Source organism: Camponotus floridanus, unplaced genomic scaffold, assembly GCF_003227725.1.
Source record: "Camponotus floridanus strain SB8 unplaced genomic scaffold, Cflo_v7.5 scaffold51, whole genome shotgun sequence".
Taxonomy (NCBI): Eukaryota; Metazoa; Arthropoda; class Insecta; order Hymenoptera; family Formicidae; genus Camponotus; species Camponotus floridanus.
This window is the reverse complement of record NW_020229670.1, coordinates 157,758-183,728: the sequence shown is the minus strand read 5'-3', so window position 1 is coordinate 183,728 and position 25,971 is coordinate 157,758. Positions and strand designations below refer to the sequence as shown.

Genomic DNA, 25,971 nt, shown 5'->3' with positions numbered 1-25,971 from the left:
GCAAGCGCGCTGCGTCGCGCGCAACGTGCCGCATATCAAACGTGATGTCATTTTCTGTCGCGTTCCTCGCCGAGAGAGGTCGAATCCGCGCACAAAAGGAACTGATATAGGAAGCGTCACAAGGGCAAAAATGATCGACGGTCTCACTCAAATTGCAGCTTTGACGCGATTTTATATCCTCGAGGATCGATCGTCAAATAGAATTGTACGCAATCGAATAGTTCCCCGTGCTTTTACCCTCAAGAGATAATATGCTGTGTAATTTTGTTGCAAGCCTTTGTATCTAAAAGCATGCATACTTATAATAAATATCTGTCGGTTTTCTTCTTTTTTTATATTTTCATATTTTAATAGAAAATAAAATACATACGTATATAATAAATTTATATTTAAATAACATAGACATATATTAAATCATTTATAAGATTTTTAAAAACCATAACGTATATAATATATACACTGAGAAAAATCGTTTGATTACATCAACAGGACATATATGATTGAAGGCATTTTGGTTAAATCAAACAAGAATTTCTAGTTATCATGATAAGACTCGATTTTTTATAACTAAAACGTTTAATAGATTTTACTATAAGGATTTGGTTAGTATTTTCTGGTTGGATCTATTGTATAAAATTTCTTGTTACATTAATTTCTTTGCTTACTCTCTTAACTTAACTCGTATTCAATATTTGCCATAAAATGTATATAAAGAACTAGTATTAACATTAAATCAGAAGTATATTTTTTTTTCTCTTACAAGCAGTAGTGCCAGAAAGAGGACACTAGCTCTCTGATTGCGTGAGTTTCAGCTGTATCCTTTTCTTGCATCACTGTTTATCAGTTTAATTTCTAACGAATTGATTTAAAATAATTTATTCGATAATCTGAATTGAATTTATCTAATAATCTTGTTGGAATTTAGAATATTAAACAGATTTTTGAGATTAGATGAAAAAAAATTTTAGACGACTTGGTGCTGGCGAGTTTAGTATTATTAACCAGAAAATTTGATAAATTTAACAGGAAGAAATTAATCAGATTCATCTGGTAATTCTTACAAGAATTCTGGTTCGTCCATTTTCCAACAGACATACTGGTTAAATCTACCAGAATTCTAATTAATGCAAACAAATTTTTTTTCAGTGTATATATATATTTAACGTCGTTTCTCAAAATCTTCTAAAGCTTCAGTATAAACACAATTCAAGTCATTTTCTATTTAAATAACTAACGATTACTTTATCATTAATAAATGATAATTATTTTACCAATATTATTTTCAATAAAACACAATAAAAAATAAAAAATAGTAATGTTTTCAATTATTATTCGATCTGTATAATTTTTCAAATTTAATGTTTGACATTTTTACTTGATTTAAAACTTAATAATAAAACCAGAAAGCAGTTCGAGAAAAGTAGGTTCATTGATCGCGGCTATCGCGAAAACATCGATGCCGTACAACGTTAGGCGATATATAGCGAAATTCGAATAGAAATATATAAATCCTCCATTCGCGCAGCTCGACTATTTCACACCCACTGGCATTACGATCGATCTAACAAACTATTTAGCAAACATTTTTCGCATATCGACGCGTCGCTGGAAGCTATCGCGTTAAACCTATACGCGCCGACTATAAAATGCAATTTATTGCGATATGTATGAGCGAGCGTGATACCACGCATGCTAAGTATCGGGGAAAAAAGCATCTGTTGAAATCGGCATATGTATTAGACTATTGTTTCAGAGATATCAATATCGTATCGATACCAATAACGGGAATATTCGCCAAAGACAGACTCACGAATTGTCACCTTTAAAAAAAATGCGTTATCCAGATAACATCGTCTCTGTCACGACTATCGAGCGTGCGTGACACAATGAAATGGTCGATTGTTAGTGGTGGAAATAATTGAACGTAAAATACGTACAAACGGTTAGTTGAACGTACCGTAAGCACGAAACGCATATCCGATATTAAATTTCTACAAGATATACACTGCGGTTGATACGTTTATGTCGCATGCTGAGATACCGGCTATTAAATGCGTCCTTATCGTTCCGATAAGTTATTTATAGAGTTTTTTTTATGCTTAATATATCGCTCCACCCATGGTATTTTACGATTAACGTCCGTGTTATTCCAGCTAGTTTTATCGCGGCAAGTATCAGGATATATCTCGGTTCGATTTTCTCGCATGGACATAATTATCACATTGACTCGCTGCGTAGAAAATATAGCGAATTGAAGCATTATTATTATACCATTTTATGTCTCCATTCGCCACCAAATACATTCCGCAAACTGTCGCAGAGGAAGCTTATCGAAAACTTTCCGACAAACGCGCGACTTTTATATATTCGCTCTAAAGATAAATCTCGCCCATATTCCTAAATAAGGTATCTCGTCGCTTATACGATAGATCGACGGAGAAACGTCGATAAATGTTTTCGCACATCATTAACGTCACTTCGACAAGTCAACAATAAAAACGTCATAACGCGCTGGATCTATATCTCTATAGTCGCGATATACTCTATAAATACGAGAGGTGCGTCTTCGGCGCGAATGACGGATACTTTAACCGGCGTAAAAAATGCAGATAACAGTTCAGACGTGAGTGAAGAGCGACTTAACGACTAAACGAAGGCCGAAACGAATGACCGGGCGCAGGGTTGGAAAGTGAAGTCGGGATGGGGTTAAGGCGGGCGATAAAGGCGGCCACTTCCTTGGCGCAAATTATTGTAATTTGCATCGGTTAACTTCGTAATTACTTGGGGTTACAGGTTAAAAGGCCATTACCGTCTCCTCGCGGGCACAATACCCGCGCGAAACCGGCCTCCGGGTTTCTCCCTTCTCTTGCCGTAAGCGCAATCAACACCTGCCGTGGAACGGACGTGCTCCACCTGTATGCCGCATACAGAGAATGCCCCGGGCATCGCTCCGGTACTTTCTCTCGACTGCATATACTAGAAGCCAGACCGAAGAAGAATACCGTTTGTTTGTACAACGAGGCATTAATAAACTTGTAATTGATGAATTCGAAAATAAAAAACAGGCAGATCAATTAAGTCTTAAAATAATAAACGATAAAAGTATATTCTTTATTTAAACTTAATTTTATCTTCGCAAATAATAAACGATAAAAGTATATTTAATCAATTAAGTCTTAAAATAATAAACGATAAAAGTATATTCTTTATTTAAACTTAATTTTATCTTCGCAAATAATAATTTTAAACTTAATCGCTCTGCATTGAGAAAAAAATCTGGTTGCATTAATTAAAATTCTGGTAGATTCAACCGATATGTCTGTTGGAAAATGGACAAACCAGAATTCTTGTAGGAATTACCAGATGAATCTGATTAATTTCTTCCTGTTAAATTTATCAAATTTTCTGGTTAATAATACTAAACTCGTCAAGACCAAGTCAAGGATCAAGTCGTCTAAAATTTTTTCCATCTAATCTCAAAAGTCTGTTTAATATTCTACATTCCAACAAGATTATTGGATAAATTCAATCCAGATTATTGAATAAATTATTTTAAATTCAGTTTGTTAGAAATTAAACTGATAAACAGTGATACAAGAAGAGGATACACAGCTCAAACACACACAATCAGAGCTAGTGTTCTCCTTCTGGCACTACTGCTTAAGAAAAAAAATATACCTTGGATTTAATGTTAATACTAATTCTTTATATACATTTTATGGCAAATATTGAATACGAGTTAAGTTAAGAGAGTAAGAAAAGAAATTAATGTAACAAGAAATTTTATAAATCCAACCAGAAAATACTAACTAAATCCTTGTAATAAAATCTATTAAACGTTTTAATTATAAAAAATCGAGTCTTATCATGATAACTAGAAATTCTTGTTTAATTTAACCAAAATGCCTTCAATCATATACGTTTTGTTGGTACAATCAAACGATTTTGCTCAATGTGCTATTTATATAGGAATGTGAACAAACTCAATTTAGCTATAAAAAAGATATGCATTTGTTATTCATCATTATTAAGGATGTATTGAACGGACCATCTGTCTCAAAAGTTAATCCAAAGTATCAAAAAATTAAAGTTGAGCAGAATACGAATTCTAATTGATCAAAAATTTTTAAAAAATCACGAAATCATACTTCAAAGTATTCTATAATATAAATAGGTCTTAATTTCCAGAAAATGTTGCCACGTTTTATCATCAATATTGCGTCCATCCGATAATCACAGTTATTTTTTAATAATAATTTTAAAACGAGCAAGTAAATCGTTTTGAAACTTTGTGGGAACATTTTTACATGTATGAAGAATATAATATTACAAAATGAAATTTTTATCATTGTGTTTTTATAGTTTGTGAATAATTTATTACCTGTCTCTTGAGCGTTTATATAAGATCCTATGTTAAATCGCAAAATTCAAAAATTAATAACTTTTAAAGGAGCAAGTAAAAAAATTTGAAATAATTCATGACGATTTAGAATGTTATTAAGAATGTTAAATTAAAAATTCACGGCGATCTCATTGATTGTAATATATCTCCAATACATCCTTAAAACTTATATGAATAAAATTAACAATAAGTCACGAATTTACCAAGGCATTTGTTCCTGATATATTGAGCATGCTTACGACTTCCTATATATCCACCGGCGGAAAAACAGCGCGAAAAATATACGGTTTGATTGTCGCATAGTAAACGATGCTTTCGATCAATGCGACGCAGTCTCCCGTTCTTCTCTCGTTTTTGCAGAATGACCTATCGACTCCCATCGTTAATTGGTTATTCCCGTTGTGTCATATTGCCCGTGCTCACCAGCAATTCGCTCCAGGAAATGTGAAAGCGTTCCACGAAAAATAATTGTGCCTTTGGGTATATACCGACGCATGTTCGTAAGGCAAAGGGAAAAATAGGGAGCGTAGAACGTCCGATTTGCCCCCGACAGAGAGGCTTTGTGGCCTGGGAAACTTCTCGGCGTAAATCCCGGTTAGGATTTTTCGGAATCACTACGGGGAGACCGACAGCCACATTGTTGGGAGGACCTGCGGATAATATCTCACGCAAAAATGGGTAGAATCGAGAATACATTCTAACGATTTGCCGATATTTTATGTCACATACCTGAAATTTTTTAATCTTACAAAGTCCTCGGTAATTAAAAAAAAATTTTTTTTTTAATTTTGATGAATTTTTTTTTATACAAACATTTAAAAATTTTTTAAAAAAATTGTAATGAACATTAGAATTTTGAAAACCAGACTGTTTGTTAATCGCGCGTATGGAAAAATTTAATTATTTAATTTATTTATTAAAACTGTTTTCATATTACACATTTAAAAGATTGTATCCATAATTTGGCTCGCATGCAATACATCACATGATGCATGAACAGTATCACAAGATATAAACGCACTTTCTCTCTACAGCCACATGTAAATAATTTTTAATTTTTTAAATATTTAATGTGCATAAATTACACTCATACAATTTTTAATGGATCGTACTTTTTTGTATACATAATGGACAGCAATTGCGCGAGTCTTGTATATAGCGGTATCACGATGTATCGAGATTGTTCTGTTCAACATGCTGTATATGACTTTGCAATATTGATGCTGCTTCAAAGAAATATATGACCTCTGGACACTGAAGAAATTTAATGCTCGCCATTATATCATCCGTGTCGCGTCATTAAAATTTCATATTATCTTACAAAACTTTCTTGATGAAAAATTTAAGAATAATCGCACAGACATTAATTTCTGTTTTTCGCAATATGGTATTCAATACGCTTACAAGTTGTACATTTTTGATTATAATACTTTAATTAAATAAAAAATATATATATTTATTCGTATAAATAATTATTCATAAATATAATATAACAATCTGTAAATTGTCGTATTATATTTGTAAAACAAATATGCCATTGTACATAAATGCGAAATTTTTCATATTATTATGACTAAACAGATTAAATGATTGTATATATAAAGGATGACAATATCCTCTCTTATATAAATTTAAATATAATATGATATAAATATAAAACAGCGTTAAAATTCTCTTGATTTGCCTGAAAACTGTTATTAAAGATATTACACAATCGATTTTCGATTGCGAATACTATGCTATTAAATTTCTTTGCGTGTCGAGATAAATAATTAATACAATATGACACGATTTATTTGATAAAAGCTTCTTTTTATGTCACAAAAATATCGCGATGTTTACGGTGCGTTATTTCTTTCGCGAAATATATAGCGTTTGTCGTATAGTGTTGGACCGCGCGAAATAAATCGACCATTTTTTTTTGTTGTTCATCCACAGAGTCTCATCCAGAGAGTAAAAAAGAGACTCGTGGCGCGCGATAGCGGACGCTGAATATAATCCAGCCACCGATAGCCTGCGGAGAGAAGCCGCGGCGTGTTTCGAAATCGATCGAAACAAGATCTTACGATCATTACCGGGATACCATTGTTACACGGTATACCGTTCTACCACCATTCCAAAGTTAATACCGGCTCTTATACGCCTTCGCCGACGCTTGCTCGCCCGATTCCGATAATAATAAAGATAAAAAAAGAAAAGAAAGAAAAAACGCGGACGATGAACATCGCGCGAGAGAACTGGCGCGACAATGAGATTTAACGGAGAACGATAAACCCTTGGAAGTAATCAGACATCTCGGGATACGCCGGAAGTCGAGTAATAGCCTCGCTTCGTCTCTCCGAATTCCGTAATCGCGGACGGTAAAAAAGCGGCACAGTTGCCGCGACGACAAAGCTCTTTGCGGCGAAGCTGCGCCATTTTTTCTAGGGTTGCACAAGACCCAAGACAAGACAATATTCGTAAAAATATTGTATTGGTATTGAACATTTTCAAAAATTTAAATCTTGTCTTGGTCTTGAGTGAATATTGGCAAAAATCTCGTCTTGTATTGTCTTGTCTCGATTTTATTAACAATTTTTTATCTAATATTAAAAAATTATTTAAATAATATTTAACATCATTTTTGTGATATAATTTGAAATAATTATTACTATTGTATTATATTTTAATTATAATTATTACTATGTAATCGATATAAATGCCGTCTATTTATATAAAAAAACATTTACTGTTTCATGGAAAACAGAAATTAATAACTATTTACAGGCTCCAAGGGAAAGTGCAGATATAAATATTTTGGAGTGGTACAAAAATCATATTCATTTATCCCACATTATCAAAAATGGCTCGAAACATTTTAAGTGAAAATGCTCTTTAATGTCTAAAATTTACGAGTTTGATTTCTAATTTATAAAAATGTTATATTGTATTAATATTAAATGTTTTTAAATTTATCAATATAAATGTTTTTATGGAATAAAATTTTTTTAAATTCGTATATAGTGATTTTTTTTCATTTACAAATATAAATATTTTAGTTTTTTTGGGAACCAATAATCTTGACAAGACTAATAATCCTTGATAACTAATTAAAAATTTTGTCTTGAAATTCAAGACAAGACAAGACAATATCAAGACTAATCTTGGTGTCTCGTGCAACCCTAATTTTTTCGCCTCGCGTGCGTGAGGTAAATTTGCCTCGTTCGTAAATTGACGGGAGATTTCGGTCCGCGCAGGCACTTGACGTGGACAAGGCAGGTTGATGATGCCCAAAGATTGATGCCAACCTCCGGAAGGATCGGAAGGCTGGAGAACGCGGGTGACTTTTTCGGCGATTCTTTCCACCGCACTGCTGTATGCAAAGCAAAAGCAGCTGATATGTCGCGCGCTTCGCGCTCGGTTACCCGGAAACGGTAATAATTTATGCCCGTCGTGCGACTAACGGGATGGCATTAAAGATTCCTGACTTACAGCGATCCTTATACACCACCACCTGTCAACCGTCCCGCGTATAATACGGCCGTTATGCCTTTTGCGATATGGCACAGGCCACTCCGGTCGAAATTTCGTGACGCTATTTCATGCCCGAGGCTTACAAATCGTGATATATCTCGTGTCTATATTTATTCGCTCCAATTGCACGGAGTATACATCGGGATTACGTCATATGTTAATGCCGATGATTTTATTATCTTCAGTGTATAGCGTGTAATCGATTTCTCGTTAAACTTTTACACATTCCCGACTTGCCACGCGTCTTATGACAATGTATATAAAACGATCGATATAAGGTGTATAATATACATTTCGGCTATTTATATAATTAATAACATTTTCTCACTAAATTAATTCGTAATTTTCCAAATTTATTTTATACATAAGATATATTATTTAAATATAATATTTAAATACAAATAAAATACAAATATTATTTTAATTTACCGCATTTTTCTTTCAAATATAATATACATTTCGGCTATTTATATAATTAATAACATTTTTTCACTAAATTAATTCGTAATTTTCCAAATTTATTTTATACATGAGATATATTATTTAAATATAATATTTAAATACAAATAAAATACAAATAATATTTTAATTTATCGCATTTTTTTCTTTCAAATTCTTTTATATAAAAAAAAAAAAAAAAAAATGATGGATTAGCAAGTCTAAATATTGCATTAATTTAATAATAATTTGTAGAAATAGATGTTTAAGTAATAGGAAACCTAATAGTCGGAAATTATGTTTTCTCATTAATTACAATAAATGCGTACTACAGTTCGAAACCATCTCAACACGCGCAATTAAACTACGTTATTACGGACTATTACGTTTCAGATGCTATGCTTGACATGTGCATTATCTAATTTCGTCAGATACAGAGATGAAATATACGAATTTGCGATGTGAATGCGCTAGTGCAAATACTCGAGCTAGCTGTTGGATTAACGCCAGAGATGAATATCCGATATCCAGATTTTCGGCCTACGCCACTTGATTAGTTGGCCACTTCGATACTCGAAAATATGTTTGAAGATACATTTCGAGAGGGAAGCCTTTGAGCGTTGTGTGCCATTAAAGAGGGCAGCAAATTATTGGCAAAGCTCTCATTGCTTTTAATCGACGACTATATATAACATGAAAAGTCGTGTGAAAGAGTGACGTGCTGCTTCTAGATGTACGATCACAAAAGACGGAATTGCGAAATATAATGTTACACTTCATTAACAATAGAAAACTAATTTTATTTACTTTATATATTCATGTTTGAAGACACATTTCTAGAGGGAAGCCTTTGAGCGTTGTGTGCCATTAAAGAGGGCAGTAAATTATTGGCAAAGCTCATTGCTTTTAATCGACGACTATATATAACATGAAAAGTGTGAAAAGTGACGTGCTGCTTCTAGATGTACGATCACAAAAGACGGAATTGCGAAATATAATGTTACACTTCATTAACAATAGAAAACTAATTTTATTTCCGAGCGTGCTGGTCTCTCACAGGACGAGCATCAAAAGTCTCCGACGAGCGTAACCCACGTCCTAAACTGGCAATTTCTCGCTTCATCTCTTGAAGAATTCCGACCGATCAGCCCATGGAGCTTTTTGCCTCCGTCGACGTTGCTTAATCCTCAGTAACGAGAGACTGCGCCTTTGTTTCGTGCTGTAGGGGCTAGTAGCAGTGACCCACGCCACCCCTCGAACGATCGATCGGTCGGAACCGATAAGACTGACGGATCTGCCCACGATTTTATCGGTCTAGGGTGCGCGCCACCGATATACCGGACGCGATAACTATGACGCGGAATCACTTGAAGTCGCGTTTCTTTGCGACCCCTGAAGAAAAGATGAATTTGCTGTGTGGCTAGTGTGGCTTGAGACACGTTATCGTTGCTATAATCAAAATGCGTCGCATAATACGTTGATGGTGCGAGTAGATGTTGCGATATTCGTAACATGACAGAAATTATCGCGTCCATTTTATGCTATATATCAATGTCACGTGGCAGCGAGTTTTAATCCAATTTTCAGTTTTTATTAATATCAAGATAGTTATTCATAAAAAGATCGACACGTACACTGAGACAAATTATTTGTACTAACAAGGCGTAAATGATTAAAGGCATTTTGATTAAATCAAACAAGAATTTCTAGTTATCACAATAAGACTCGATTTTTTATAACTAGAATGTTTAATAGATTTTACTATAAGGATTTAGTTAATATTTTCTGGTTGAATCTAAAAAATTTGCATTAATTTCTTTGCTTGCCATGAAATGTATATAAAGAATTAGTATTAACATTAAATCCAAAGTATATTTTTTTTCTCTTACGAACAGTAGTGAGAAGAAAGAAAGAGGAGCTCTCTGACTGAGTGTGTTTGAGCTGCATCCTCTTCTTGCATCACTGTTTATCAGTTTAATTTCTAACAAACTGAAATTTCTAACAAACTAAATTTAAATAATTTATTTAATAATCTGGATTGAATTTAATCCAATTTTATCCAATAATCTTGTTGGAATTCAGAATATTGTAAATAGACTTTTGAGATTGGATGGAAAAAATTTTAAACAACTTAGTGCTGGCGAATTTAGTATTATTAACCAGAGAATTTAGTAAATTTAACAAGAAGAAATTAATCAGATTCATCCGATAATTCCTACAAGAATTCTGGTTCGTCCATTTTCTAGACATACTGGTTGAATTATAATTAATGCAACCAGATTTTTTTCTCAGGCTAGAGAAAAAAGCCATAATAAAATTTGTCTCAAATTTGTATTTTTGAAAAAAAAAATAAGAAGCATTTTTACTGAAGTTGAACATATGTTTATCTAATTTAAATCACTTTAGAGATAAATTTATTAAATTATTAATCTTCTATATCGAATTAGAAACGAAAGTTCGAAACACGAGTATTTTTACAAATTTGACCACTGTTTGTCGTAATATTTAACACTGAGATAATCATCAATGGTCAATCAAATCATTGAATTTGCTGTAAAAACTCGGGATACGTTCAAAGTAGTACCGCGTGCTACAATCGATGGGCGAATCGCAATTGTGTTCGCGGACAGACAAGCGCGTAATCAATTCAGCGGAGCTTCGTGAGAGAGATGAGAAGGAAGACGCACGATTCGCTGCACGAGTACGCAAAGTACTGTAGACCTGCCAGCCAACCAGCCACGCCGCAATACTGTATCAGCAGGCGCCTCGGGTGAGTAATAAACGTCGATAACAGAAGCCGGGCGGAATGCAAAACGGCCGCGGCTCTCTTAGGCATATCACCGGACGCGAATCGATCGATTCGCATTTTCCATCCGGGCCAATCGTCGACGTAATCGATTATCGGGCTCTCTCCAGCTTTCCTCTCGGGTCCGCGCGTCAACAACGGCGGACATTGTGCGAATACGAAAGCTTCCGAGGTGCCGGTGTTCCCGCCAGCTGTAAGAGCTGTACCAACGCGCAGCAATCTCCGCCCCGTCCCGTCCCGCCATTAGCATTGCAATTAAACATGTTTATTACCCGGCAGCGTTTAATACACCTCGGCGCGAGTCCTTAATGCTGAGCTAGATAACGCGTGGCATGCGTTGCGTGCCAACCCTGCCGACGAGGGAACACATTGCGCGATAATGCGTCTGTTTTAACTGCCGGATTCGCTCACGTGTTTTACGCAGAGTGAGACGTACACAGAGGAAAATATCATTCTACTGCCAAGAAAAGCGATCACTCAATTTATTTTTCTTTTTTCAAGTAATAGTTTCCATCAACAAAGAATATATTTTTGATAATAGTCTTAAAATATATACTCATCGCAAGTGTTAGAAAATTTTATTATCATGTAATCAAAAGAAGAATTTATTTTCTCTTCAAGAATATCGTGAAGTTGTATCAAAGAAAAATCGAACTTACTTTACGCCAACTCTATGTATTAGTAAGCAAATTTTTGTCTTAATTTAATATTCTTGACTAAAATATTGCACTTACTAAAATTCAGAATATATTTAATTAAATTTAATGCTTGTAGTGAACTTATGATGTATTTGCGAATATACAAATTTGTGATATACTTCAAATAAATAATATTTACTTGAATACAGTATACATTTTTCTCTGTGTACGATTGAGTCGCGCTTCTCGTTGCGATTGCAAAAATTTTGAAATTTTTTTTGCTATTTATATGTAATGAAATCTCAAAATTTTAAATTTGTATGAAAATAAATTTCGAAATTTCATTACATATAAATATCAAAAAAAATTTCAAAATGTTTGCTATCGTAAATTAATTGTAAAGAAAAATATAACATGTGGCAGGAAAATGGAGCATAATCTTGAAAGATAAAAAATATCGAAATAATAATTATAGCAAATGCTCTTTAAATTTTTCATCTTTTTTTTCAACTCGGACACGTTTTTTTTCCTAACCCATATTCAGTTTTCAAAATGTCAGTCCTTGCAACGATTCGTGTGGCTTTAGATTTAAATAAATTAGATTTAATTAAATATTTCTAATATTCTATATTTATTCGTGATTAAATGTTTCTCCTAAATTTTCAATCAACGCGACATCTTACTTTTTATCTTCTGACCTGATCGTGTATCCAATTCTTATTTAGGATCTTATAAGCTATCTAAAGAAGTTACGATTTATATTTTATTTTTATTTTTTTAAATTTCATATTTAAGAAATCAGAAGCCTTTTGATTGATTTCACAACGGAAGAATAAATATACGCGAAAAATGTGTTCCTTTAAATACTCTATAAATTTACCTGATGATATTTTCCTTCATTAATATGTTTGAAAATGTATGCTTTACGCATCTTAACTTGTGCTTCACGTATACGTGCGTGTGTATACGTATGCAACGCCTGATCGCAACAGTATGCTCACAGGATACAATCAATGCGTGTGCAAGGAAGCGGAAAGAGGACGATATCCGGAGCTACAAGCTACAGGCAAAACGAAATAAACGAATGGATGGGCTCACGCTTCGTCGATTATTTCGATGTTTCTTCTTTTTCTTCTTACATTTGACAACTAATATTTCAAGAATTATTCGCAATTAATATTTTAATTTCAATAAGGATGCACGCACTACTAGTTAAATAATTTATTTAATATTTTCTATAACTAGACTATACTTATAGCTAGACTGTGTTGGACGATTTTTTTATATTGGAAATAACATTCCTATATAAAAATGTATAACGTCGACTTAACGTCACGGAGCATTAATTTTCACTATTCCCGAAATCCCAGACAGAAGGCAGTTTACTTACTGCTCAGAGATGGCTACCTACAGTTACCCTTAATCGAGACTCGAACCCTCATCCTGGAAAAGTTCGGCAGCGGCAGCTCGATGCGGCTTGTATACAATCGAGGGAATACATAGAGAGAGGGAAACAGTGAACAAAACTTCGAGAAAGAGAGAGAGAGAGAGAGAGAGAGAGAGAGAGAGAGAGAGAGAGAGAGAGAGAGAGAGAGAGAGAGAGAGAGAGAGAGAGAGAGAGGCAGAGAAAGAGAGGAAGGAGCCTATGTGAAATCCTTGAGAAAGGAAAATCCTATCCCGCGTGTATCCGTTCGTAACAAAGGGGGTCTTCTCTCGCGATTTTGGGACAGATTCTGTTGCCAACTATCCACGGCACTGGCGCAGTTGCTTAGTCCTTTAAGACAGCGATCATGGTCTTCTCGAACGAACTGTACCATTATTAATGACATCGGAATACATGTGCGAGATACAAAGTGCATAATCGATTGCAGTAAATTACACTTGAGTATGTAGTAAGTTAAGTAACAGCGATTATTTTCGATCAGTCGTGTGGAAAATTCTAAGAATCGTCAGTGTGTGTACATATATAATGACAGTCTATAAAAAACGGTATTTTTAGAGTATATTTTTTGGTGTTATAAAAACACATTTATGTGTGTGTGTGTGTGTTCACAGCGCGGCATGATAGAACGTTAATCTTAAAGATATGATCTCTGAAAGAGAAAGAGAGAATAAATTATTTTAATACTTTTTCGAAATAAATTGTCCTAATTTTTCTAATAAGCTGACCATGTGAATAACGATTGATTATAAGTTGTATTTCAATTCACATTGAAAAGAATTAATGAAAATATTTTTGAATTTTTTTTAGAAATCAATAAAAATAATTCATAATAATAAAAATAATAATAAATAAATAATAATAAAAATTCGTAATAAAAATTCATAATAATAAAAATAATAATAAATAAATAATAATAAAAATTCGTAATAAAAATTCATAATAATAAAAATAATCCATAAAAATAATTCAGAAATGTAATAATAAAAATAAAATTGACAAATTAAAAATTGCTTCTTGAAACCAAAATACTATTAAATAATTTAATATTTATCAATATGTATTATTACTATAAAGACGATAATAGATACTTTATCAAACTGACTCTAATTACAAGACTATGAATGTGAGCATAAATTTTGAACCATCTTATAGTATCGGATACTGAATCTGTTGATTGTGCTTGCTTAATTCGATCGTACTTTCAATAGTGTGTGGGTTGCGGAGAAGGCGTAAGTACAAATTGAATCGAAACAAGACAGACACCGAAGTTAAACCGACAAGCCGACAAACCGACAAGCACGATGCACGACGAAGCGAGATCGAGATCGAGAAACGGAGACGGAAGTGACGGTGCGCTAGATCGTGTTCGATACGTAAACTCACGCGAGATAGATATTTCATTGTCGCTATTACATCTCTCACGATAATACATTCGATAAATATGCGCACAGCTGTCTCGCTCTAATTTCACATTCATCATTTTTTTACTGTCGCCTTTTTCGATACAACTACCAGTCTTGCTCATCATAGTAACATCTCAATGTACATTAATCAATTAAATATTCGTCGACTTAAGAGACGCGACGAAATAGTTTTGCGCGCACTGAGAAAAAAATCTGGTTGCATTAATTAGAATTCTGGTAGATTCAACTAGTATGTCTGTTGGAAAATGAACCAGAATTCTTGTAGGAATTGCCAGACGAATCTGATTAATTTCTTCCTGTTAAATTTACCAAATTTTCTGGCTAATAATTTACCAAATTTTCTGGCTAATAATACTAAACTCGTCAGCACCAAGTCGTCTAAAATTTTTTCCATCTAATCTCAAAAGTCTGTTTAATATTTTGAATTCCAACAAGATTATTGGATAAATTCAATCCAGATTATTGAATAAATTATTTTAAAATCAGTTTGTTAGAAATTAAACTGATAAACAGTGATGCAAGAAGAGGATGCAGCTCAAACACACACAATCAGAGAGCTAGCGTCCTCTTTCTGGCACTACTGCTCGTAAGAAAAAAAAATATACTTTGGATTTAATGTTAATACTAGTTCTTATATACATTTCGTGGCAAATATTGAATATGAGTTATGTTAAGAGAGTAAGCAAAGAAATTAATGTAACAAGAAATTTTATAGATCCAATCAGAAAATACTAACCAAATCCTTACAGAATCAATCCTTACAGTATCAATCTATTAAACGTTCTAGTTATAAAAAATCGAGTCTGCAAAAATCGTATCACGATAACTAGAAATTCTTGTTTGATTTAATCAAAATGCCTTCAATCATATACGTCTTAATTAATGTAACAAAAAATTAATGTAACGAGAAATTTTATAGATCCAACCAGAAAATACTAACCAAATCTTTACAGTAAAATCAATTAAACGTTCTAGTTATAAAAAATCGAGTCTATAAAAATCGTATCATGATAACTAGAAATTCTTGTTTGATTTAATCAAAATGCCCTCAATCATATACGTCTTAATTAATGTAACAAGAAATTAATGTAACAAGAATTTTTATAGATCCAACCAGAAAATACTAACCAAATCTTTACAGTAAAATTAATTAAACGTTCTAGTTATAAAAAATCGAGTCTATAAAAATCGTATCATGATAACTAGAAATTCTTGTTTGATTTAACCAAAATGCCTTCAATCATATACGTCTTAATTAATGTAACAAGAAATTTTATAGATCCAACCAGAAAATACTAACCAAATCCTTACAGAAAAATCAATTAAACGTTCTAGTTATAAAAAATCGAGTCTATAAAAATCTTATTACGATAACTAGAAATTCTTGTTTGATTTAACCAAAATGCCTTCAATCATATACGTCTTGTTGATACAATCAAACGATTTTTCTCAGTGCGGGAAAAGTGTGATTTTCTCGCTGCGAGCGCAGATAAAGTGTACTTTAAGTGAAATTTTATCTAAGAAGGCTGGTTTGCATAGATGCATCGTAGCGTAATCGATGTCACAGCTACTTGGTACTTTCAGGTTAAACGTATAAATTCTTCGCTCTCATAATTGGCGCGTTAAAAGCGGGAGCTTAATTAAAAGCGACGGTAACGGCTCCTCGCTTTATCACAGCGACTCGCGACGATGTCTCTTCATTAATGCCACTCCAAACTCACTTTCCTGCAGGTATGATAGCGCGGCGTATCGTTCTTGTCGAGTTCCAAGGCGGTCGGAAGAAGCGGGGAAACGTACGAACACGCTAATGTTGAGAGACGAAATCTTGGCGTCTCGTCAAGATGAAGGAAAAGAAGGGGAGGGCGGAAGGAGGGAGAAGGATGGAGGGATCGCGCAAGACGGATAGGAAAAGGAAGCTGTAGACAGAGAGACAAAGGTGGGATTATTAATGGTGGTTGCCGCGAGAACCATAAATTCCGTGTTCATACGCTCGATGCGTCCCATGATGCCTCCAGACTCTCCTTGATTACATCCTCAGACCTTGACGTTCTGTTTACGAGGAACGATGAGAACCCGGCGCTCTTTGCCGCTATAAACGAGAAAAATCATCGGGACGATAAACCGCGCCGAGGTGACGCGTATACCTGCTCGCGATGCGCGGGTGCGAGACAACGATTAACACAAATAGGCCCGCTTAATAAATATTCACTAGAGAGGCAATCTCGGTGGGCAATCGGCGTCGCTCGTTGAAAGCCCACCGGGCGCCCGCTATCGTGAAAATTTGAATAATAATCACACGTCACGCACGTACACAGACCCGTGTATCTACGCGGAGCCGCACACGGACGCACACAAACGCGCCGCGACTGGCATAACCATCTTGCATCAATCATACGGCCGCGTCGTCGCGAGCGACGCGTAATATCTGGTACTTCGATCCACGCTCCTGCTCCCCCGGGCTCTAGTCCGACTAGTCCGACCGCTCTTTCTCTCTACACGATTCTATTCCCCTTACGGAATAAGAGAATCTCATTTCATGCGTTCGATATTTCATGAAAACGTGCTCGGGAGGCCGAACTGCTAGGTGGAAAGGAATGGGTTAGGAGGGAATGGAACAGGGAAGGCTCCGGGAAAGAACCGCGACACGCTCGACCAAGGGATAGGTATATCGATTGAACATTCGTTCAAATATTTAAAAGCTATTACAACCGGTACGCTATAGTTATACCGGGAGCGGGAAGGTCGGTCGCTATCCAGTGTCTGTCTCGAAATATCAAACGCCGTCGATTTGATCCAGCTTATATCCACGAGGTTAATAGGAAAATCGAGCAGAGATGAGAAACACGGAGATATGACACATAGATACGATACATGTCTACATTCGAGTGATACGAGGTACAACTGTTAGATTAATGATAGAAACGATCATTAATCAGTAGAAATCAATAATCCGAATGTCAATAATTTTATTAGCTATCCGTACGCTCGACTTGCTTGCGAGCGCTTAAGCCAAAAGTTGATCGTTTTTGCTTTCTATTATTATTAACATGCCATTACTTTACTACTATTTTAGCTACATAAAAATATAAAATAGCAAATCCTGCGTATCACGCTCTGCAAAACCGTTCAAAGAGCACTTGAATTGCGACTGAATGATTGACAAATCCGGAAAGAGCGTCGATGAATAAATAATGCAAATAAATAATGCGAAACGTGTAACGTTATATAAAAAAATTTCTCGAAATTGTGATTGTTTGCCGCATCGGGTGTACATATATGCATAGTGATTCCGGTTTTGTTATAGAAAACAGAGAACGCGTCGTGGTCAAGAGCGGGTTACGATCCAAGTTGGCGCAATTCAACTCTCATCGGCGTAAAAGAGTAGCACGTTGCTGCCGAGAGAGTAACGACCACTCCCGTGGGCGTGAATAACGGAAATTCGCCAGACAAGTTAGAGACGCCTCGAGGATGAAGAGGTGCTTGTTCGATCGTTTTATGGTGCTCACGGAACTCTTCCTATCTCCCGTTACAAGGTCGAGTCGGAAACGTGCGAGCGGCACGCCACATGTGAGCATTGGATATTTAATCCTAATCGCGCTCATAGACAAGTTATTTCGTTATGGAATATTTCATTTAAGTATGCGCCTCGATAGAGCTTGCAATGCCGTAGCTTTAGACACGCGCGAATATTTCCTGCTGAAATAAATCGTTTGACTGTACCAACAAGACGTATATGATTGAAGACATTTTAAAACAAACGAGAATTTCTAGTTATTCTGATAAGACTCGATTTTTTATAACTAGAACGATTTAATAGATTTAATAGATTTTACTATAAGGATTTGATTAGTATTTTCTGATTGGATCTATAAAATTTCTTGTACATTAATTTCTTTGCTTATTCTCTTAACTCAACTCGTATTCAATATTTGCCATAAAATGTATATAAAGAACTAGTATTAACATTAAATCCAAAGTATATTTTTTTTTCTTACGAGCAGTAGTGCCAGAAAGAGGACGCTAGCTCTCTGATTGTGTGTGTTTGAGCTGCATCCTCTTCTTGCATCACTGTTTATCAGTTTAATTTCTAACAAACTGAATTTAAAATAATTTATTCAATAATCTGGATTGAATTTATCCAATAATCTTGTTGGAATTCAGAATATTAAACAGATATTTGAGATTAGATGGAAAAAATTCTAGACAACTTGGTGCTGGTGAGTTTAGTATTATTAACCAGAAAATTTGATAAATTTAACAGGAAAAAATTAATCAGATTCATCTGATAATTCCTACAAGAATTCTGGTTCGTCCTCCATTTTTCAACAGACATACTGGTTGAATCTACCAGAATTCTAAATAATACAACCGGATTTTTTTCTCAGTGTGGAATATTTCATTTATACGTCTCGATAGAGCTCATAATGCTGTGGCTTTAGACACGCGCGAATATTTCCTGCATTCTTAATTTCTTTCGCCTTCTCCTCAGCAAGAATCTAATAATAAAAAATGAAATAACTTGTGATCAGCTTGATCGAAGAACTTTACATCGCACAGCTAGCAATGAAATATATATTCTACGTGGATATCTTTAAATACGCGGTATTTCATATCGATTCGAGACGTACATATATTTGTACTAACTGATTTTATGCTGACGAAGAGTATGATGTAGATTTCGTAAAAAATAAATCGAGAAAAATGATGTATTGAACGTGACACAATTATTATAATTAATTGCATATTAAATAAAAACCTGAAAAATAGATGCAGAGAGTTGAAAATATATATGCCAAAATAATATTGTTTAAAAAAAATTCATAAACGATATAGGTGCACGTACTTTTTCTTCCTTTTTAGATAATAAAATAAGGAGGTCTGATCGGATTATATTACATGGTGCTTCTTGCGGTAGCGATTTATAGGCTACATTATACAAACCACACGTTTCTCTTAGCCACATCCGTGGCATTTATCTAATTAATTTAATAGGTTCGTAACACACAAGACTGCTTTCTATATAAGAAACTCGCTTAACGTAGATTACATCTTTAAAACTCGGAGTTATCGCGGGTAGGCAGCTGTTCCGCCAACAATTACGGGGAGGTGTGGCGAATAATGAGCGGTGAGCTAAAAAAATAAGAGAGAAAGAACAACAACAGTTACGATAGATCCCCGGATCGCGCGAGCGTGCCGTGAAATTTCCGAACGATGCGCTTTCTATGGACGAGCGCGACGAGTGCAATTTTCACGAGGCGTGAAAATCGGTTGCATTGTCGCTCCGACGTCGGACGGATAAATAAATGCATACACTGAGGGAAAAATTTTTTTGAATCAAATAAATTTGTTTTCTTGAAACTTTTGCTTTAAATGCAAGGAATTGTTTATTTCATTTAAGCAAAATCATTTAACTTTAATTAAATATGCATGTTATATTAAGTACATTATTTTCATTTATATATTTTTTATATTTAAATACTATTTTCGTAAAATATATACTATAATTTATTAAATTAAATACATTATTTTTTTAAATTTTTGGGAATAAAAAATGCATTTTAATAAATATTTTGTAAAATTAAAATACAAATATTTAATTAAAAATTATATTTTCTTAAGCATATATACTTTTTTAAACATATGTAAATAAATACTTAACTCAAGCAAACAGACGTTTTGAATACAAGTAAATACGTGATTAGTACCCACCGAAAATAAATAGCTTTCTTGAGTTAACTAAAATTTTTTTATTTCAAGATAATTTTTTCCTCAGCGTATCGCGCAGTAGTATCGTAATTGTCTACGTAGTACCTACGATTGAAATGTACGATTGAAATGTACGATTGAAATGTACGATTGAAATGTTGAGGCGAGACACACGTGTCGGCCGAGGGCGCCGTAGAAATGAAATCTTTCGCGTGAGAACGGGGATTCGAGATTGCGCTAATGAACGAAAATGCATGCTCGCGCACGTCCGATTTCGAGACGGAAAGTATCACTTTGTGACAACGGAACGGCCACACGCGGCTCTCGCATTCGCATGTGCGAGAGCGGAAGAGCGTGGCGGGGGGGAGGGGGAGGGGGAGGAGGAGGGAAGGAATCCGCGCCGAGGGGCGAAAGGCGCAGGTGACGACCGGACCACCGTGCTCTGAGAGAAACAGGATTTTTTTTTCCTTTTTTTTTTCTTCGTTTTCACATTCGGTTAGTTCGTTCGCGTGTTGCGTGCTCTGTACGAAAAAGAGACAACATGTATGGGCGTGTAAAATCCGGAGTACAAAGTCAGCCGCGACCGTATAATCGTATTATTCATGTTATTCATGCGTTGATTGCCGAAGGTACGAGACGACAGCGACGATACATGATAGTTCGAGACGCAGAGATTTTCGCGTATGTCGAAAATACGTACGTTTCTAAGTTATTTACAAGGATTATTCTCGGACTTTGTAACATTTTTATTCGCTGATTATAAAATAAAACGCATTTGAGTCTACGCGGATTACACGTGGTCGGAAATTAGGGAATTTGCGAAAAACATGTGATGAAAAATGTGAAAACTTTGTTCGCCCTGCGATTTAATTCAGCTGCCGCTGGTTTCGATCCACGAAGAGTTATGATTATAATATAATAATTTGCATAATACAATCGTGAATATATTTTTAGATTGAGAATATTTAAACTTAAAAATCGATAAAGTCGTCACTTTTTGCCCTTTTTATTTCGCCCATTGTTATCTTTCCATTCGGAAAGAAGAATCGATAAGAAGATATCGCATGGAAATTTCGCAGTCAAATAATCGATTTTCAATCAACCTTACGTATCTTAAGCTATCGTAGTCAACTATTATAGAAAAATAACGAGGAGAAGCATACTCAAGAATCAAGAATGCAAAGTTACGTGTTTTTTTTTTTAAAGATAGTCGATATTATTTCAATCTTATAACAAAATCAGGTGTCAGGTGCGAGAATATATTGCACAGCAAAGGCGGAGATGATAAATTTGTCATTTCAGTTTGTACTGCTGAATCGACCGCATTAAAACTGCATAAGCAGAATGGAAAGTGCACTCGCGTTTATTGATATACGGGAGTGTAAATGAAAGCATCATTTGGTCCACCCGAAAGTTCATAAACGAATCGACGCGTATGTGAATAATCACACGCTCGATACTTCTTTCTTTGCAATTCCCAGAAACTTTTCTACATTTCAATTTGCAATTTTTATGATTGTTCGATCGATCGCGATATCACCGAGGGAAATGTATTACTATCTTTCCATTGTTTTGAAACAATAAAGCCTATATTATCTATACTGCAATATATATTCATAAAAGGAAAAAAATACATGAATGCAATTTGTATATGATATCTAATATTTATATACATATATAGTATTGTATCGTGAAAAATTATGTAAGAATAAAAATACTACAAGTAAAATTATTGCATTTTGCATCATATAAATTGTCCGTTTAGTTCTTAATTGGAAACTTTTTATCCAATTCTATATTTATTTCATAATTTCTTTTTGATAAAACGTAACATTTAATATTTTTTCCCTATAATTAAATTTTAACATTAAATTTCTGTTTCTGTACAAAACATTAAAAATATCTCTTCTAAAATATTTTTTTATATATTTTTTTGTAGCGCTTGTGTGAACATTTCCTTCAATTTTTAAAGTATTAAAACGAAAATTCTCGTACATAGCAGCAAACAAAAAATTGTGATAATTAAACTAGTAAAAAAGAATTTAACAAATTTATTTTTAAAAAATATACTTAAATTTACTTGAAATTATTTAAATGTTATTCAAAAATAAATAGATGCTCAAATACTATTAAATTTAAAATGTGCGTAAAAAATTTGAATTAATATAATATAAATAACAAATTAAAATTTAGAAAAAATATAACATATCTTAAAACAACTGTATTATTGTTAATCTGATATATGCAAGGATATACAATATATAATTCTTTTTTATAATTCAAATGGAAGCTGACAGGAATTCCGATATTTGTAATTTATAAATCCACCGTTTTTCCGTAACAACTTTTCGTACAACGAAAGCGCTTGTCATGACATAATCTCCATTGTCAAATGGGTACAACTAGTTTATAGAACAGCTGTGGAATCATGCGTACCACGGAAGGAATAAATTAAAGCTTGCGAACTAATTTAAATGGACATCGGCGATGTATAAAAATAAAAACCGCCACGCGTCGTAAATTCGCGATGCATTCCAATCGTGGACTCGAGTTACGCGTCAATTTACAGTCACTATGAAGGGTTTCGGTAAAAAACGCTATTTTACCAAATTTTTTAACAAAACACTTGTTGTAGCTCTGTCGAAACGATGAAAAAACTATAACTGTATTTTTATATTAAAGAGATAATATAATGTGCATGTATTACCTCATCATATTCCCGTATTCAAAAGTTCCCCTGAATATAACATTCACAACGTATAGCTATAGAAATATATTTTTGAAATGTCCAAAAACGCAACTATATTAATGCCGCATTTAAACAAAATGATGTAAATGTTAGTTATACTCGTTACCGTGTTTCTACGAGATGACAATTTCTTTCTCATTGGCCGAATACAGTAAATTGATGCATTTATTTATTTCTTTGTAGATTCTACATTTTGAAAATACAATAAAATAATTCGACTTTACAATTATTATTCATTTTCAATTATTATTCATTTTCAATTATTATTAATAAGCATTTCTGTTCATTTCTTTACATATCATGTTTAATTCATAAATTTCTTTATATTATTTCATTAAGTTTTTCATTATATAAGTGCTTGTCTACTTTTGCAATATGCCTAAACATTGCGAAAACTCGAGCTTTAGATTTATGACAGATGACACAAACGTCACTCTTTTTTATAATGTTGCACGAATGTAAGCAATGCTAGATTTATCCGCATGATAAAAGCCACTCACGCTTTCGAATATCAAGTGTCTACCTTTTTATTCATCACAGCGTGCGGTTAATTAACGGACGCGGAGTACGTGCAAGGACGCGTGGCTGTTTCCTCCGATTCATTAGCGACAAAGTCGAGGCTTTAAACTTGTTTCTTAAAAAATGTAATGAAACATTTTGCTTTTATAATTTTGATAACGAGCGTATAACTAATCATTCTAGAAATTGTCCCTCGCGCGCATCATATTTATTTTTATTTTTAATTAATCCAATCTCACGTGCATGTCGAATAACAAATTGCACTGCAAGTAAAAAAAAAAAATACGTACAAATTGAATGAAGTTTAAAAGCTTTTAAATACAAAGTATGCGCATTTTTATTAAAGCAGATATGATTGAGTCATGTTAATGAATTTGCGAAATTACTCGAATTTTAATGATTAATACAATGCAAAATGTATAGAGTTGTATAACTCGTTCAAATTTTTTCATTTCTGCCTACAGTTCTTTTTTCTTTTTCTTTTTTTATAAGGATAGCAAACCGTAGCAACGACCCATTTCTTGAACCCTAGCGTGCAGTACGACGTTATTTCTACCTGCTCCTTATTCTATGTTGCTAACTTCCTTGATCGCATTGGATTACAACAGGATTGGACAAGACAAAAATAAAGGCGTTTCCTCATTTCTTCATTATTTTTTTAAATTTAATCTTAATCTAATTGTATGTATATATATATATATATATATACATATATTTCTCTTTTCTTTTATTTGCAATTTCTATATTTTCTATGATTTTATAGAATGTAATCCCTGTTAATTTTTATTTATATATATATATATATATATATATATATATATATATCCTCCGTCTTTAAATATTTCCATAATAATACACCTGAAAGTCTCAGAGAAAATGTATTCCAACTGACAGAAAGTCTCTTTTCTATATTTGCAATTTCTATATTTTCTATAATTTTATAGAATGTAATCCCTGTTAATTTTTATTTTATATATATCCTCCGTCTTTGACTATTTCCATAATAATACGCCTGAAAGTTTCTCAGGGAAAATGTATTCCAACTGACAGAAAGTCTCTTAACAAACTTATCGCTACGTATCTGTATCTTAATTAGAGCAGTGGTATGGAAAATACGTTTTACACTGCATTATGAATGTAAATAGGTCGGAGTGCAAGGATAACTTTGCACTTTTGATAATAAAAAGATGTAATAAAGAATGAAGCAGATACATAAAAGTTACGTTGGAAATTGGAATAATATTTTCTTTATCGAGATTAAATTAAGTGGCACAGTTTCGTTTTCATAGCTTCAAGTTATTACAATTGTTCAAGAAATTGATAAAGAAATAAAAGATTAAGGAAAAATAAAGAACAGCAATAAGGGAAAATGTAATATACGATCTTCGATGTGAAAATGATAATATACGATATCTTGCCCGAAGGTTGCGAGAGGATAAGAACGTGCATGGTAAAACATGGCAGGCTTCTTCTTATCTCGAACTGGTGGCTAATGCAACGAAATAATGAATCAGGAGATTATCTACGCTCGTAGGGCGTGCCATGTGTGAGGGCTACAAGTTTTCAGCATTATCTTCGTCTCAGATACCCCCCTCGCGACTGGTACATCCGAATGCTTGCTCGATGGCTCGATAATTCGAGTATCATTGTCGTGGCTAATCGCGGCACGTATCGTAATGTATTAAAGATGATGCACGCTCGTCGACGTGACTAACGTGAGGAAAATGGAAACACGTAATGGTTGTGACACGTTGGAACGGCATCGTCGAAAGTAGAGTAATATCGTCGAGATTATAGTCACAATTAATTAGTACATTAATTAATTAGTATATTAATATTAGTATGTTAATATTAGTATATTAATTAGTACATTAATTAATTAGTATATTATGTAACGCGTCATACTTATATCATTGTAAAAAGTATAAAATATGTGCAAATTATTTTTTCAAAAAATACCGAAAAAAGCATTTTTTTATTAGAAAATCAATTAAATCATGTATATATATATATATATATATATATATATATATATATATTAATCATCACAGTATCATATTCTTCTTGTTATTGTGCAATTTAATTATGATACAATAATTAAAATTGTATGCCTTAAACATGTATTATTTTGATATTCACATATGCATGTGTATCGTTTAATACGGAGAGGTTACCTTTTGAAAGTTATCAAATACTTTTCATATAATTTACTTTAATTAAAATTAATAATTGATTAAAAAATGATAATTTCACATTAATGGAAAGTTATAAAATTGCAAAACGCGCGACATACATATCATTTTGCGAGATACCATTTTTAGAAATGCCTGCA

The 25,971-nt window shown here is 33.7% G+C and overlaps 1 protein-coding gene across 4 annotated transcripts in view; it reads right to left on the bottom strand.

Annotated features, from left to right (window-relative positions):
* LOC105258653 (SAM and SH3 domain-containing protein 1) overlaps positions 1-25,971 on the bottom strand; it is a 450,048-nt gene that overhangs the window by 421,413 nt on the left and 2,664 nt on the right. The window lies entirely within an intron of this gene.